The 14694-nt window shown below is 41.9% G+C and overlaps 1 non-coding gene across 1 annotated transcript; it reads left to right on the top strand.

The window, feature by feature from the left end:
• Positions 1-14058: 14058 nt before the first annotated feature.
• LOC112708627 (small nucleolar RNA R71) lies at positions 14059-14165 on the top strand. The gene has a single exon (XR_003156473.1). It is a non-coding gene; the product is annotated as a small nucleolar RNA R71 (small nucleolar RNA).
• The last annotated feature ends 529 nt before the right edge of the window (positions 14166-14694 follow it).

Below are 14694 nucleotides of genomic sequence, written 5' to 3'. Positions count from 1 at the left end.
CCCCATACATCAAACAATTCAATCTCTAGGATCCCTTGTTGAGGCATGGCGTATCCATGAGGCAAGTTACCAGCTCTTTGGCAACTGTCACAGTTACGCACAAACTCTCGGGCATCTCTATAGATAGTAGGCCAGTAGAAGCCACATTGGAGGACCTTAGTGGCTGTTCGCTCACTTCCGAAAAGTCCCCCATACTGTGATCCATGGTAATGCCATAGGATCCTTTGTGCTTCCTCTCTATGTACACATCTGCGGATCATTCCGTCTGCACATCTCTTAAAGAGATATGGCTCATCCCATAGGTAGTACTTGGCATCTGAAATTAATTTCTTTCTTTGCACCCTGCTGTACTCCTACGGTATGAACCTCACAGCTTTATAATTTGCAATATTTGCAAACCATGGAGCTTCTTGAATGGCAAAGAGTTGCTCATCTGGGAAAGTCTCAGAGATCTCAGTAGAAGGGAGGGACGCCCTAGCTACTGGTTCTATTTGGGACAGATGATCAGCTACTTGGTTCTCTGTCCCTTTTCTGTCTCTTATTTCTATATCAAACTCTTGTAGAAGCAGCACCCACCTTATGAGCCTGGGTTTTGAATACTGCTTTGTGAGTAAGTATTTAAGAGCAGCATGGTCAGTGTACACAATCACTTTTGACCCTACCAAATAAGATCTAAACTTGTCAATGGCATAGACCACTGCAAGTAACTCTTTTTCTGTGGTTGTGTAATTCTTCTGTGCGTTATTTAGAACACGGCTAGCATAATAAATGACGTGCAGAAGTTTGTTATGCCTCTGTCCCAACACTGCACCAATGGCATGGTCACTGGCATCACATATTAGTTCGAATGGCAATGTCCAGTCTGGTGCAGAGATGACTGGTGCTGTGACCATCTTGGCTTTCAGGGTCTCAAATGCCTGCAGACACTGTGTGTCAAACACAAATGGTGTGTCAGCAGCTAGCAGGTTGCTTAGAGGTTTTGCAATTTTTGAAAAATCCTTTATAAACCTTCTGTAGAATCCTGCATGCCCCAGAAAGCTTCTGATTGCCTTAACATTGGCAGGTGGTGGTAATTTTTCAATTACCTCTACCTTTGCTTTATCCACCTCTATTCCCTTGCTTGAAATTTTGTGCCCAAAGGACAATTCCTTCAGTCACCATAAAGTGACATTTCTCCCAGTTTAAGACCAGGTTAGTCTCTTGGCACCTTTTCAGGACAAGTGCTAGGTGGTTAAGACAAGAGCTGAATGAGTCTCCATATACTGAGAAGTCATCCATGAAGACTTCTAGGAACTTATCCACCATATCAGAGAAGATGGATAACATGCATCTCTGAAAAGTTACAGGTGCATTACACAGACCAAAAGGTATTCTTCTGTAGGCAAACACGCCAGAAGGGCAAGTGAATGCTGTTTTCTCTTGGTCTTGAGGATCTACTGCAATTTGGTTGTAACCTGAATAGCCATCCAAAAAGTAGTAATAATCATGACCAGCTAGTCTTTCTAGCATTTGGTCTATGAATGGTAAAGGAAAATGATCCTTTCTAGTGGCTGTGTTGAGCCTTCTGTAATCAATACACATACGCCACCCTGTAACTGTTCTTGTAGGAACTAGTTCATTCTTTTCATTATGAACCACTGTCATGCCTCCCTTCTTGGGGACAACTTGGACAGGGCTCACCCAGGGGCTATCAGAAATGGGATAAATAATCCCAGCCTCTAGTAATTTAGTGACCTATTTCTACACCACCTCCTTCATGGCTGGATTTAGCCGCCTTTGTGGTTGAACCACTGGTTTGGCATTATCCTCCAATAAGATCTTGTGCATGCATCTTGCTGGGCTAATGCCCTTAAGATCACTTATGGACCACCCAAGAGCTGTCTTGTGTGTCCTTAGCACTTGAATCAGTGCTTCCTCTTCCTGTGGATTTAAAGCAGAGCTTATGATCACTGGAAAAGTGTCACCCTCTCCCAGAAATGCATACTTCAGGGATGGTGGTAGTGGTTTGAGCTCAGGTTTGGGAGGTTTATCCTCTTCCTGAGGAATTTTCAAAAATTCTTTTGTTTCCTCTGGTTCTTCCTGATCAGGCTGAACATCCTTGAAGATGTCCTCTAGCTCTGATTCTAGACTTTCAGCCATATTGATCTCTTCCACCAAAGAGTCAATAATGTCAGCGCTCATGCAGTCATTTGGTGTGTCTGGATGCTGCATAGCTTTTACAGCATTCAACTTGAACTCATCCTCAATGACTCTCAGGGTTACTTCCCCTTTTTGTACATCAATAAGAGTTCGTCTAGTTGCTAGGAAAGGTCTTCCTAGGATGAGAGTTGCACTCTTGTGCTCCTCCATTTCCAGCACTACAAAGTCAGTTAGAAAGGCGAATGGCCCAACCTTGATAATCATGTCCTCAATTATGCCTGATGGATATTTAATGGAGCCATCAGCAAGTTGGAGACATATCCGGGTTGGTTTGACTTCTTCAGTCAACCCAAGCTTTCTGATAGTGGATGCAGGTATTAGATTGATACTTGCTCCAAGGTCACACAGGGCTATCTTGGTGCAAGCACCTTTTAATGTGCATGGTATCATAAAGCTTCCTGGATCTTGGAGCTTTTCTGGTAAGCTCTTCAGAATGACTGCACTGCATTCTTCAGTGAGAAACACTTTTTCAGTTTCTCTCCAATCCTTCTTATGACTTAAGATCTCTTTCATGAACTTAGCATAAGAAGGTATTTGCTCAAGTGCCTCTGCAAACGGAATCTTTATTTCAAGAGTCCTTAGATAGTCTGCAAAGCGGGTAAATTGCTTATCCTGTTCCGCTTGGCGGAGTTTCTGAGGATAAGGCATCTTGGCTTTATAGTCTTCAACCTTAGTTGCTGCAGGTTTATTCCCTACAGAGGTGGTTGGAGAAGCCTTTTTAGAGGGGTTACTATCAGCACTCTCATGTGTCTGATTCCCCATTGGCGTTTGAACGCCAGGATTGGGTGAGGAATGGGCATTTAACGCCAACTTTTCCCCCTTTTCTGGCGTTTGAACGCCAGAACTGGGCAAGGAATGGGTGTTTAACGCCAGCTTTTCCCCCCTTTCTGGCGTTTGAACGCCAGGAGTATTCCTCTCTGGGCTCTTACTGTCCTCAGAGGGATTTTGGGCAGTGGTTTGGTTATCCTCTGTCAATTGTTCCTTTCTTGGCTTTTTGCTACTTTGAGCAGTGTTATTCAATGTCTTCCCACTCCTCAGTTGAACTGCTTGGCATTCTTCTTTTATCTGTTTAGATAACTGCTATTTTGTCTGATTTAACTGTGATTCTATGTTCTTGTTGGCAATTTTAGTTTCTTGGAGCATCTCTTTAAATTCTGCCAACTGTTTTGTCATCAGGAGTAATTGCTGATTAAGCTCAACAATCTGTTCTTGAGGATTATGATCAGTAGCTACTGCCATAGCTTCTTCTTTTGTAGAGGGCTCACTGCTAGAGTACAAATGTTAATTTCTAGCAACAGTATCTATCAGTTCTTGAGCCTCTTCAATCGTCTTCCTCATATGAATAGATCCACTAACTGAGTGGTCTAGAGACATCTGAGCTTTTTCTGTAAGCCCATAGTAGAAGATGTCTAACTGTACCCACTCTGAAAACATCTCAGAGGGACATTTTCTTAGCATACCTCTATACCACTCCCAGGCATTATAAAGGGATTCATTATCCTCTTGTTTAAAGCCTTGGATGTCCAACCTTAGCTGTGTCATCCTTTTTGGAGGGTAAAATTGATTCAGGAATTTGTCTGATAACTGTCTCCATGTTTTTATGCTTGCTGTGGGTTGGTTATTCAACCACCTCTTAGCTTGATCTTTTACAGTAAATGGAAACCGTAATAATCTGTAGACATCCTGATCCACCTCTTTATCACGTACTGTGTCAGTAATTTGTAAGAACTGTGCCAGAAACTCAGTTGGTTCTACTTGTGGAAGACCGGAATACTGGCAATTTTGCTGCACCATGATAATGAGTTGAGGATTTAGCTCAAAGCTGCTTGCTTTAATGGGAGGTATACAGATGCTACTCCCATATGCAGCTGTAATGGGGTTAGCATATGACCCCAGAGTCCTTCTGGACTGCTCAATTCCACTTAGGTCCATGATGGAGAAAGAGAATATGATAATGATTCACAAGTAAAATAAAATATTTTTTTAATGTAACCGAAAATAATAAAATAAAACAAATGGAAAATAAAATCAAATTTCGAAAACTAAAAGAAAATAAAATCAAAGTAAATTGAAAACTAAATCAATTAATTAATTAAAAAGATTTTGGAATTAGCAATTGAAAAGATATGATTGAAAATTATTTTGAAAAAGATTTGATTTTTGAAAAGAGGAAAGAGAAAAACAACAAAATGACACCAAACTTAAAATTTTTAGAAAATCAACACAAATTTTCGAAAATTTTAAAGGAAAACACATAGCAGACACCAAACTTAGAATTTTTAAGGATCAAGAAAGGACTAAGAACATGCAAATTCGAAAAATTAAAAGAAAGCAAAGGCATGCAATTGACACCAAACTTAAAATATGAAACTAGTCTCAAATAAAAGACTCTAAACCAACCAAAAATAAAACAGTCCTAATCTAAGCAACAAGATAAACCGTCAGTTGTCCAAACTCGAACAATCCCCGACAACGGCGCCAAAAACTTGGTGCATGAAATCACAATCACACTTTTGTAATTCCGCACAATTAACCAGCAAGTGCACTGGGTCGTCCAAGTAATACCTTACGTGAGTAAAGGTCGATCCCACGGAGATTGTCAGCTTGAAGTAAGCTATGGTTATCTTGTACCTCTTAGTCAGGATATCAATAATTCTCAGGTTTAATTGTGAAAAGTAGAAGAACATGAAATAGATACTTGTTTTGCAGTAATGGATAACAGGTTGAGGTTTTGGAGATGCTCTATCTTCTGAACCTCTGCTTTCCCACTGTTTTATTCTTCATGCACGCAAGGCTCCTTCCATGGCAAGCTGTATGTAGGGTTTCACCGTTGTCAATGGCTACCTCCCATCCTCTCAGTGAAAATATTCAACGCGCTCTGTCACAGCACGGCTAATCATCTGTCGGTTCTCAATCAGGTTGGAATAGAATCCAGTGATTCTTTTGCGTCTGTCACTAACGCCCAGCCCTCAGGAGTTTGAAGCTCGTCACAGTCATTCAATCCTTGAATCCTACTCAGAATACCACAGACAAGGTTTAGACCTTCCGGATTCTCTTGAATGCCGCCATCAATTCTAGCTTATACCACGAAGATTCTGGTTAAGGAATCCAAGAGATATTCACTCAATCTAAAGTAGAACGGAGGTGGTTGTCAGGCACACGTTCATAGGTGAGAATGATGATGAGTGTCACGGATCATCACATTCATCAAGTTGAAGAACAAGTGATATCTTAGAATAGAAGCAAGCGTGATTGATTGAAAAACAGCAGTAATTGCATTAATCCATCAAGACACAGCAGAGCTCCTCACCCCCAACCATGGGGTTTAGAGACTCATGCGATAGAAGATACAATAAGAAACGTGTAATGTGTCATGAGGTAGAGATACAATGTCAAAAGGTCCTCTTAATAGTGAACTAGTAACCTAGGGTATACAGAAATGAGTAAATGACGTAAAAATCCATTTCCGAGGTCCATTTGGTGTGTGCTTGGGCTGAGCATTGAAGCTTTCATGTGTAGAGACTTTTTTTGGAGTTAAACGCCAGCTTTTATGCCAGTTTGGGCGTTTAACTCCAATTTTTGTGCCAGTTCCGGCGTTAAACGCCGGGAATTCTGAAGCTGATTTGCAACGCCAGTTTGGGCCATCAAATCTCGGGCAAAGTATGAACTATTATATATTGCTGGAAAGCCCAGAATGTCTTCTTTCCAACGCAATTGAGAGCGCGCCAATTGGGCTTCTGTAGCTCTAGAAAATCCACTTCGAGTGCAGGGAGGTCAGAATCCAACAGCATCTGCAGTCCTTTTCAGCCTCTGAATCAGATTTTTGCTCAAATCCCTCAATTTTAGCAGAAAATACCTGAAATAACAGAAAAACACACAAACTCATAGTAAAGCCTAGAAAAGTGAATTTTAACTAAAAACTAATAAAAACTAACTAAAATATACTAAAAACATACTAAAAACAATGCCAAAAAGCGTATAAATTATTCGCTCATCAGTTAAACGCCAGGAAAGGTATAAAAGCTGGCATTTAATGCCAGAAACAGGCAGCAGTCTGGCGTTTAATGCCAGAATTGCACTGTAAGGGCGTTTTTGCACGCCTAAATGGAGCAGGGATGAGAAGTCCTTGACCCCTCATGATCTGTGGACCCCACAGGATCCCCACCTACCTCAACTCATTATCTCTCTCTCACACCTTTTCATAATACTCTTCCCTAAATACCCTTCACCAATCACCTCCATATCTCTTCCCCAAAAACCCCACCTACCTCTAAAAATTCAAAATTATTTCCCTCCCAAACCTAACCCAAAATACACGAACCTATCTCTCCCTTCATCTCCTTTATTTTCTTCTTCTTCCCCTTCTTTCTTTCTTTTTTTGCTCGAGGATGAGCAAACCTTTTAAGTTTGGTGTGGTAAAAGCATTGCTTTTTATTTTTCCATAACCATTTATGGTACCTAAGGCCGGAGAAACCTCTAGAAAGAGGAAAGGGAAGGCAATTGCTTCTAACTCCGAGTCATGGGAGATGAAGAGATTCATCTCAAAAGCCCATCACTAGAAAAATGATGGAGCAAATAAGAGATCCCACTCATGGACCTCAACAAGAGCATGAGGAATTCCCTCATCAAGAAATTCCTGAGATACCACAAGGGATACATTTTCCTCCACACAACTATTAGGAGCAACTAAGGATAGGAGCACCAAAAGCACTAAGGATGGAGCAACAAAGGCAAGGAAGAGACACAGAGGAGCTCAAGCATTCCATTGGACCTTTAAGAGGAGGAACTAGCCGCCATCACTAAGGTGGACCCGTTCCTTGATTTCCTTGTTCATATTTTTCAGTTTTTCGAATTTGATGCTTTATGTGTTATCCATGTTTGTGTCTTTATTACATGATCATTAGTGTCTAGTGTCTATGCCTTAAAGCTATGAATAATTCCATGAATCCTTCACCTCTCTTAAATGAAAAATGTGCTTAATTACAAAAGAACAAGAAGTACTTGGATTTTAAATTTTATCTTGAAATTAGTTTAATTATTCTGATGTGGTGGCAATACTTTTTGTTTTCTGAATGAATGCTTGAACAGTGCATATTTTTTATAGTGAAGCTTATGAATGTTAAAGTTGTTGGCTCTTGAAAGAATGATGAATATAGAGAAATGTTATTGATAATCTAAAAAATCATGAAATTGATTATTGAACCAAGAAAAAGCAAGCAGAAAAAGCCAATAGCCCTTTAAACCAAAAGGCAAGGGTAAAAAGGATCCAAGGCTTTGAGCATTAATGGATAGGAGGGCCCAAAGGAAATAAAATCCAGGCCTAAGCGGCTAAGTCAAGCTGTCCCTAACCATGTGCTTGTGTCATGAAGGTCCAAGTGAAAAGCTTGAGACTGAGTGGTTAAAGTCGTGATCTAAAGTTAAACGAGGGTGCTTAAGAACTCTGGACACCTCTAATTAGGGACTTTAGCAAAGCTGAGTCACAATTTGAAAAGGTTTACCCAATTATGTGTCTGTGGCATTTATGTATCCGGTGGTAATACTGGAAAACAAAGTGCTTAGGGCCACGGCCAAGACTCATAAAGTAGCTGTGTTCAAGAATCAACATACTGAACTAGGAGAATCAATAACACTATCTAAAATTCTGAGTTCCTATAGATGCCAATCATTTTGAATTTCAAAGGATAACGTGAGATGCCAAAACTGTTCAGAAGCAAAAAGCTACTAGCCCCGCTCATCTAATTGGGACTAAGTTTCATTGATATTGTGAGATTCATTGTATGTTCTCTTCTTTTTATCCTATTTGATTTTCAGTTGCTTGGGGACAAGCAACAATTTAAGTTTGGTGTTGTGATGAGCGGATAATTTATACACTTTTTGGCATTGTTTTTAGGTAGTTTTTAGTAGGATCTAGCTACATTTTAGTATATTTTTATTAGTTTTTAAGCAAAATTCACATTTTTGGACTTTACTATGAGTTTGTGTGCTTTTATGTGATTTTAAGTATTTTCTGGCTGAAATTGAGGGACCAGAGCAAAAATCTGATTCAGAGGCTGGCGCCTTTCTTAAATTACAGGCATGCCATGACCTTGGTAGCTCTCGCCCCTCGAGGTCGGACATTTTGTGGTGACCTTTCCTCAGTACATCTGAACAACTTGGTATGGTCCTTTGGCTGCTAGCTTTCCTTCTCCTGATCGACCTGCTCTGATGTCATTTCGGATTAGGATGAGATCATTGTTGGCGAAGCTTTGCCAGACTACTTTCTGATTGTATCTTGAGGCCATTCGTTGCTTTAATGCTTCATCTCTAATCCGAGCTCTTTCTCGGACTTTTGGAAGTAGGTCGAGCTCCTCCCTTTGAGTTTGGGAGTTGGTATCTTTGTTGTAGAGGATCACTCTAGGAGATCCCTCTTTTGCCTCCACAGGAATCATTGCCTCCATTCCGTAAGCAAGTCAAAAATGGTGATTCTCCGGTGGTTGAGTGTGGTGTTGTCCAATATGCCCATAGGACTTGTGGGAGCTCTTCTGATGGGGCTATAGGGAAGTTGGCATGCTTTTGATGTAAAGCTTTGACTTTGTATTTGGGTTTTTGCTCTGAAGAACTTTGGTTTTTTCTGCAAAAAGTTTGTGTCTTTGATCATTTGTTGTGACTTTTCTTTTGTCGTTCGCCTTTGAGAAGAATGTGTGCTTTGCTTAGGATTTGGTTGCTTAGCTTTTGTTTTGACCTTTTTGTTTGAGAGGTGTTCGGACTGTTTGGGTATAGATTGTTGACTTCTCTTCTCTGTGTTCTTTCCCTGTTGTTCCCTCCAAAGGGTGCCCCTGGACTTTCGTGTGAGTCCAGGGGTTTCCCTTTTACTGCTGTATCTGACACTTGATGTTTTGCTGTTATTGTCTGAATTATTTTCTTATTTGCCCGAGTTGTTTGGTAGTAACCCCATTTTTCTTTTTCTTACTATAGGAATATTTGACTTCATAACCCCCGAATTGTCCGAGCTATTGGTGCTGACTTGGTTTTGAAAGTGCATCAGCTCAGGCAATCTGTTTCATGTGTCGAACCTCATATCCCCCGAATTGTCTGAGCTATTTTCTGGTTTTGTCTAGGGTCTCCCGAATTGTCCGAGGTATTTTTTCATGGTGGGATACTTAGGTTGGTAGCTCCCTTCTATTTGTGAGGTGACTACTTGTGAATCACTGGACACAGTAAGCTCCTACCTTCTTAGCCAGCCTTAAACCAGCCAGTAGTGCCTTGTATTCAGCTTGGTTGCTTAGATTTGGGTTCCCTGATTACTTTCTCTAATTACACCTGCCCCACTCCCAGTTTTGTTTGAAGAGTCATCCACGTAGAGATTCCATTTTGTGGGAGTTCCCGGGGTGTTAGTGTACTCTGTAATGAAGTCGGCCGGATACTGTGATTTGATGGCTGTCTGAGCTTTATGTCGAAGATTGAATTCGGATAACTTGACTGCCCACTGTAGGATTCTTCTTGCTAAGTCTATTTTCTGGAGGATGCTTTCTATGGGCTGATTGGTCCGAACTCTGATAGTGTGAGACTGAAAGTATGGGTGGAGTCGTCGAGAGGTGAGTATGAAGGCGTAGGTAAACTTTTTCTATCTTTTGATAGTTTAGTTCGGCCCCTTGTAGAGCTTTGCTGATGAAGTAGACGGGTTGTTGCCCACGTTCGTCTTCTCTTACTAGTGTTGAGGCTATTGCCCGACTTCCTACTGTGAGGTATAATATGAGTTCTTCACTTTCCCATGGTCGGCTAAGAATGGGTGGTTGCCGCAAGAATTTTGAAATCTCAGAAGGCTTGTTTGCACCCCATTTGTCTTATTCAAACCTCTCTCACTTCCTTAATATCCCTCTTTGAGGTGTCTTTTGCGAGATGATTTAGAGATCCCTCTTCCTGCGAATCCTCCATGAACATGTCTCTCAGGGGTGTGAGGTGGACGTTCAACTTGTTCGACCTCTTTGGTGTGAGACGTTCAACTCGTCCGACCTCTTCGGTGTGTGGACGTTCAACTCGTCCGACCTCTTCGGTGTGAGGTAGATGTTCAACTCGTCCGGCCTCTTTGGTGTGAGGTGGACCTTCAACTCGTCCGACCCCTTCGGTGTGAGGTGCACGTTTAACTCGTTCGACCTCTTTGGTGTGAGTTGGACCTTCAGCTCGTCCGACCTCTTCGGTGTGAAGTGGACCTTCAGCTCGTCCGACCTCTTTGGTGTGAGATGGACCTTCAACTCGTCCGACCTCTTTGGCGTGAGGTGGACTTTCAACTCGTTCGACCTCTTCGGTATGAGGTGGACCTTCAGCTCGTCCGACCTCTTCGGTGTGAGGTTCATCCTCAGCTTGTCCGACCTCTTTGGTTTGAGGTGAACCTTCAGCTCGTTCGACCTCTTCGGTGTGAGGTGGACCTTCAGCTCGCCCGACCTCTTCTGTGTGAGGTGGACCTTCAGCTCGTTCAACCTCTTTGTCCCTTCATTTTTTTCTTGGTTCATTCGCTTTATTGGCTAAGTACCGATCTTATCGCCCTTCTCTTGCCAATTTCTCTATGACATTCTTTAGGTCAAAACACTCATTAGTAGGATGTCCGTAGACTTGGTGGTACTTGCAGTATTTTGTCCGATTTCCTCCTCATTTTTTGCTTTTGATTGGGCGAGGTGGTGGGATCTTCTCAATGTGGCATATTTTTTTGTAGACATCCACAAGAGACACCTGAAAGGGTGGGTGTAATTGTGGTATTTTCTAGGCTTCTCACTGGGTTGATCTTCTTTTTTCTTAGACTCTTTATCCTTGTCCCTTGGTGGGTTAGGAGAATCCGGTTTTTGACCTATCTCCCAATTGGGAGTTCTCCTCCATATTGATATATTTTTCCGCCCTTTCTTTGAACCTCGATTAGAGATGTTGGGTACTTCTTGGATATTGAGTGGCTGAAAGGTCCTTCTCTTAGGCCATTGATGAGTTCCGTAATGGCTGCTCTGGTTGGTAGACTTTGTATATCCAGACATACTTTGTTGAATCTTTCCATGTAGTTGCGAAGACTTTCCCGATCTCCTTGCTTGATCCCTAACAAGCTTGGAGTGTGTTTGGCTTTATCCTTCTGGATGGAGAACCTGGTGAGGAACTTTTTAGTAAGGTCATCAAAACTTGTGATGGATCTTGGAGGCAAACTGTCGAACCACTTTATTGCTGTCTTCGTTAGGGTAGTCGGGAAGGCTTTGCATCGAATGGCATCTGAGGCATCAGTGAGATACATTCTGCTTCTATATTTGCGGAGGTGATGGCTTGGATCCGATGTACCGTCGCACGGGGTCATGTCGGGAGCTTTGAAGTCCTTTGGGACTTTAGCTTTCAGGATCTCTTTGGTGAATGGGTCTTGATTTTTGTGGGAACTGTCTTCAGGATCAGGCTGGAAGGTTTTTGTTTTGAGGTCGACTTCGATCTTTGGGAGCTTGTCCTCTAACTCTCGGTGTCGCCTAGTTTTCTCTACGAATGTCCCTCTCGACTTCTCGTTGATGCTCCGCCTCTTTTTCGAGCTGTTTGAGGTGATCCTATTGAGCTTGAAATGCCTTCAGGATTTGTTTATTTGGTGAGTTCTTGTCTTCGTTTGGTTGAGACGTTTCCTTTGGTGTAGTGTCCGCGTCCTTCTGCGGCATTCTATTTTCTAGATCTGAGTTTTGGTCGTTGTCAAGGTTGTCCGCCATGATAATGGGATGACTTCCAGGTTCCCCAGCAATGGCGCCAATGTTCTGAGGGTTACCTAAAACTGTAGGTCGATCTCGGACAAGATCTTCTGTACTGGTTGGAGCTGTTGTGTCTGACTTGATGATGGTGGCCGGAGCCGCCGTGTCCGACTTGTTGGACTTGGTGGCGGTGCTAATCCTTCATCACCGGAGGGTGGTGGTACCTGCAAGGGACTTCAATGCTTAAGTTAGCAATGGTATTAAGCAGGTTTTTAATAGGATCAGAGTATAAGTTATACCTGGGTGCTCTAGTGTATTTATAACGGTGAGGAGTGACCTTTCTGGAGATAAGATAGTTATCTTATCTTATCTTATCTTTGAGTGAAGTCATCTTATCCTTTAGGGAGCCGCCTTATCTTTCTGGGCTCTGACCACCTTTAGATTTGGGCTGTGCTCCTTTATTTGGGCCTCCTTTGGGCTCCTATGGCGATATGGCCGACATCTTCGAGAAGAGGTCGGTAATGGGCCAACCTTCCAAGAGGTCGGTCATGGGCAAACCTTCTAAGAGGTCGGCCAACCCGGTTCGTTATAGCTCGAACTGATGTATGAGCAGTCTCCCAACACCAAACTTAGAAGTTGACTATGGGGCTTCTGTCTGACTTTGTATTGAGAGAAGCTTTTCATGCTTCTTCTCCATGTTTACCGAAGAAGATCCTTGAGTTTTAAACATTAGGTAGTGCTCATTCAATTGAAGGACTAACTCTCCTCTGTCCACATCAATCACAGCCCTTGCTGTGGCTAGGAATGGTCTTCCAAGGGTGATGGATTCATCCTCATCCTTCCCAGTGTCTAGGATTATAAAGTCAGCAGGGACGTAAAAGGCCTTCAACCTTCATTAAGACATCCTTTACAAGTCCATAAGCTTGTTTCATTGATTTGTCTGCCATTTCTAGTTAGATTCTTACATTTTGTACCTCAAAGATCCCTAGTTTCTCCATTATAGAGAGTGGCATGAGGTTGATACCTGACCCTATCATGGTGCCTATGGTGCAAGGTATTAAGAACTTTCCGGGATCCGATTTCTTTTGAGGCAATGTCTGTTGAATCCATGTATTCAGTTCATTAATGAGCAATGGAGGTTCATCCTCCCAAGTCTCATTACCAAATAACTTGGCATTTAGCTTTATGATTGCTCCTAGATATTGAGCAACTTGCTCTTCAACAGTGTCTTCGTCCTTTTCAGAGGAAGAATATTCATCAGAGCTCATGAATGACAATAGTAAGTTCAGTGGAATCTCTATGGTCTCTGTATGAGCCTCATATTTCTCTGGTTCCACAATAGGGAACTTATTATTGGTCAGTGGACGTCCCTTGAGGTCTTCCTCACTGGGAATCACTGCCTTTTCAGTCTTTCCAGGTTCGGCCATTTTGGTTATAGTTATGGCCTTGCACTCTCTTTTGGGATTCTCTTCTGTATTTCTTGGGAGAGTACTAGGAGGAGTTTCAGTAACTATTTTACTTAGCTGACCCACTTGTGCCTCCAAATTTCTGATGGAGGACCTTGTTTCATTCATGAAACTAAGAGTGGTCTTAGATAGATCAGAGACTATATTTGCTAAGCCAGAGAGGCTCTGCTCAGAATTTTCTGTCTGTTGCGGAGAAGATGATGGAAAAGGTTTGCTATTGCCAAACTTATTTCTCCCACCATTATTGTTGTTGAAGCCTTGTTGACGCTTCTATTGATCCTTCCATGAGAAATTTGGATGATTCCTCCATAAAGGATTATAGGTGTTTCCATAGGATTCTCCCAAATAATTCACCTCTTCCATTGCAGGATTCTCAGGGTCATAAGCTTCTCCTTCAGAGGATGCTTCTTTACCACTGCCAAATGCAGCTTGCAATCCAGTCAAATTCTGAGAAATCATATTGACTTGCTGAGTCAATATTTTGTTCTGAGCCAATATGGAATTCAGAGTATCAATCTCAAGAACTCCTTTCTTCTGAGTCATCCCATTATTCACAAAATTTCTTTCAGAAGTGTACCTAAACTGGTTATTTGCAACCATCTCAATGAGTTCCTGGGCTTCTGCAGGTGTTTTCAGATGAAGAGATCCACCAGCAGAATGGTCCAATGACATCTTGGACAATTCAGGCAGACCATCATAGAATATACAGATAATGCTCCATTCTGTTTGAAGGACACCTTTTGGTTAATTTCTTGTATCTTTCCCAAGCTTCATAGAGGGATTCACCTTCCTTCTGTTTGAAGGTTTGGACTTCCACTCTAAGCTTGCTCATCTTTTGAGGTGGAAAGAATTTGGTCAATAAAGCATTGACCAACTTGTCCCATGAGTTCAGGCTTTCTCTAGATTGTGAGTCTAACCATGTTCTAGCTCTGTCTCTTACAATAAAGGGGAAAAACATAAAGTCTATAGACCTCGAGATCAACCCCATTGGTCTTAACAGTATCACATATCTGCAAGAATTCAGCTAAGAACTGATGAGGATCTTCCGATGGAAGTCCATAAAACTTGCAATTTTGCTGCATTAGAGAAACTAATTAAGGCTTAAGCTCAAAGTTGTTTGCTCCAATGGCAGGAATTGAGATGCTTCTTCCATAGAAGATGGAAGTTAGTGTAGTATAGTCACCAAGCATCTTCCTTGCATCTCTGGCATTGTTGTTGGGTTCGGCTGCCATGTCTGCTTCTTTTTCGAAATTCTCTGTAAGATTCTCTCCGGAGTGTTGTGCTTTATCTTCTCTTAGCTTCTTCTTCAGAGTCCTTTCAAGTTCAGGATCAGGTTCAACAAGAATTTTTTTATC

Source organism: Arachis hypogaea, chromosome 8 (genome assembly GCF_003086295.3).
Source record: "Arachis hypogaea cultivar Tifrunner chromosome 8, arahy.Tifrunner.gnm2.J5K5, whole genome shotgun sequence".
NCBI classification, from domain to species: domain Eukaryota; kingdom Viridiplantae; phylum Streptophyta; class Magnoliopsida; order Fabales; family Fabaceae; genus Arachis; species Arachis hypogaea.
This window is presented reverse-complemented; position numbering and strand designations above follow the sequence as displayed.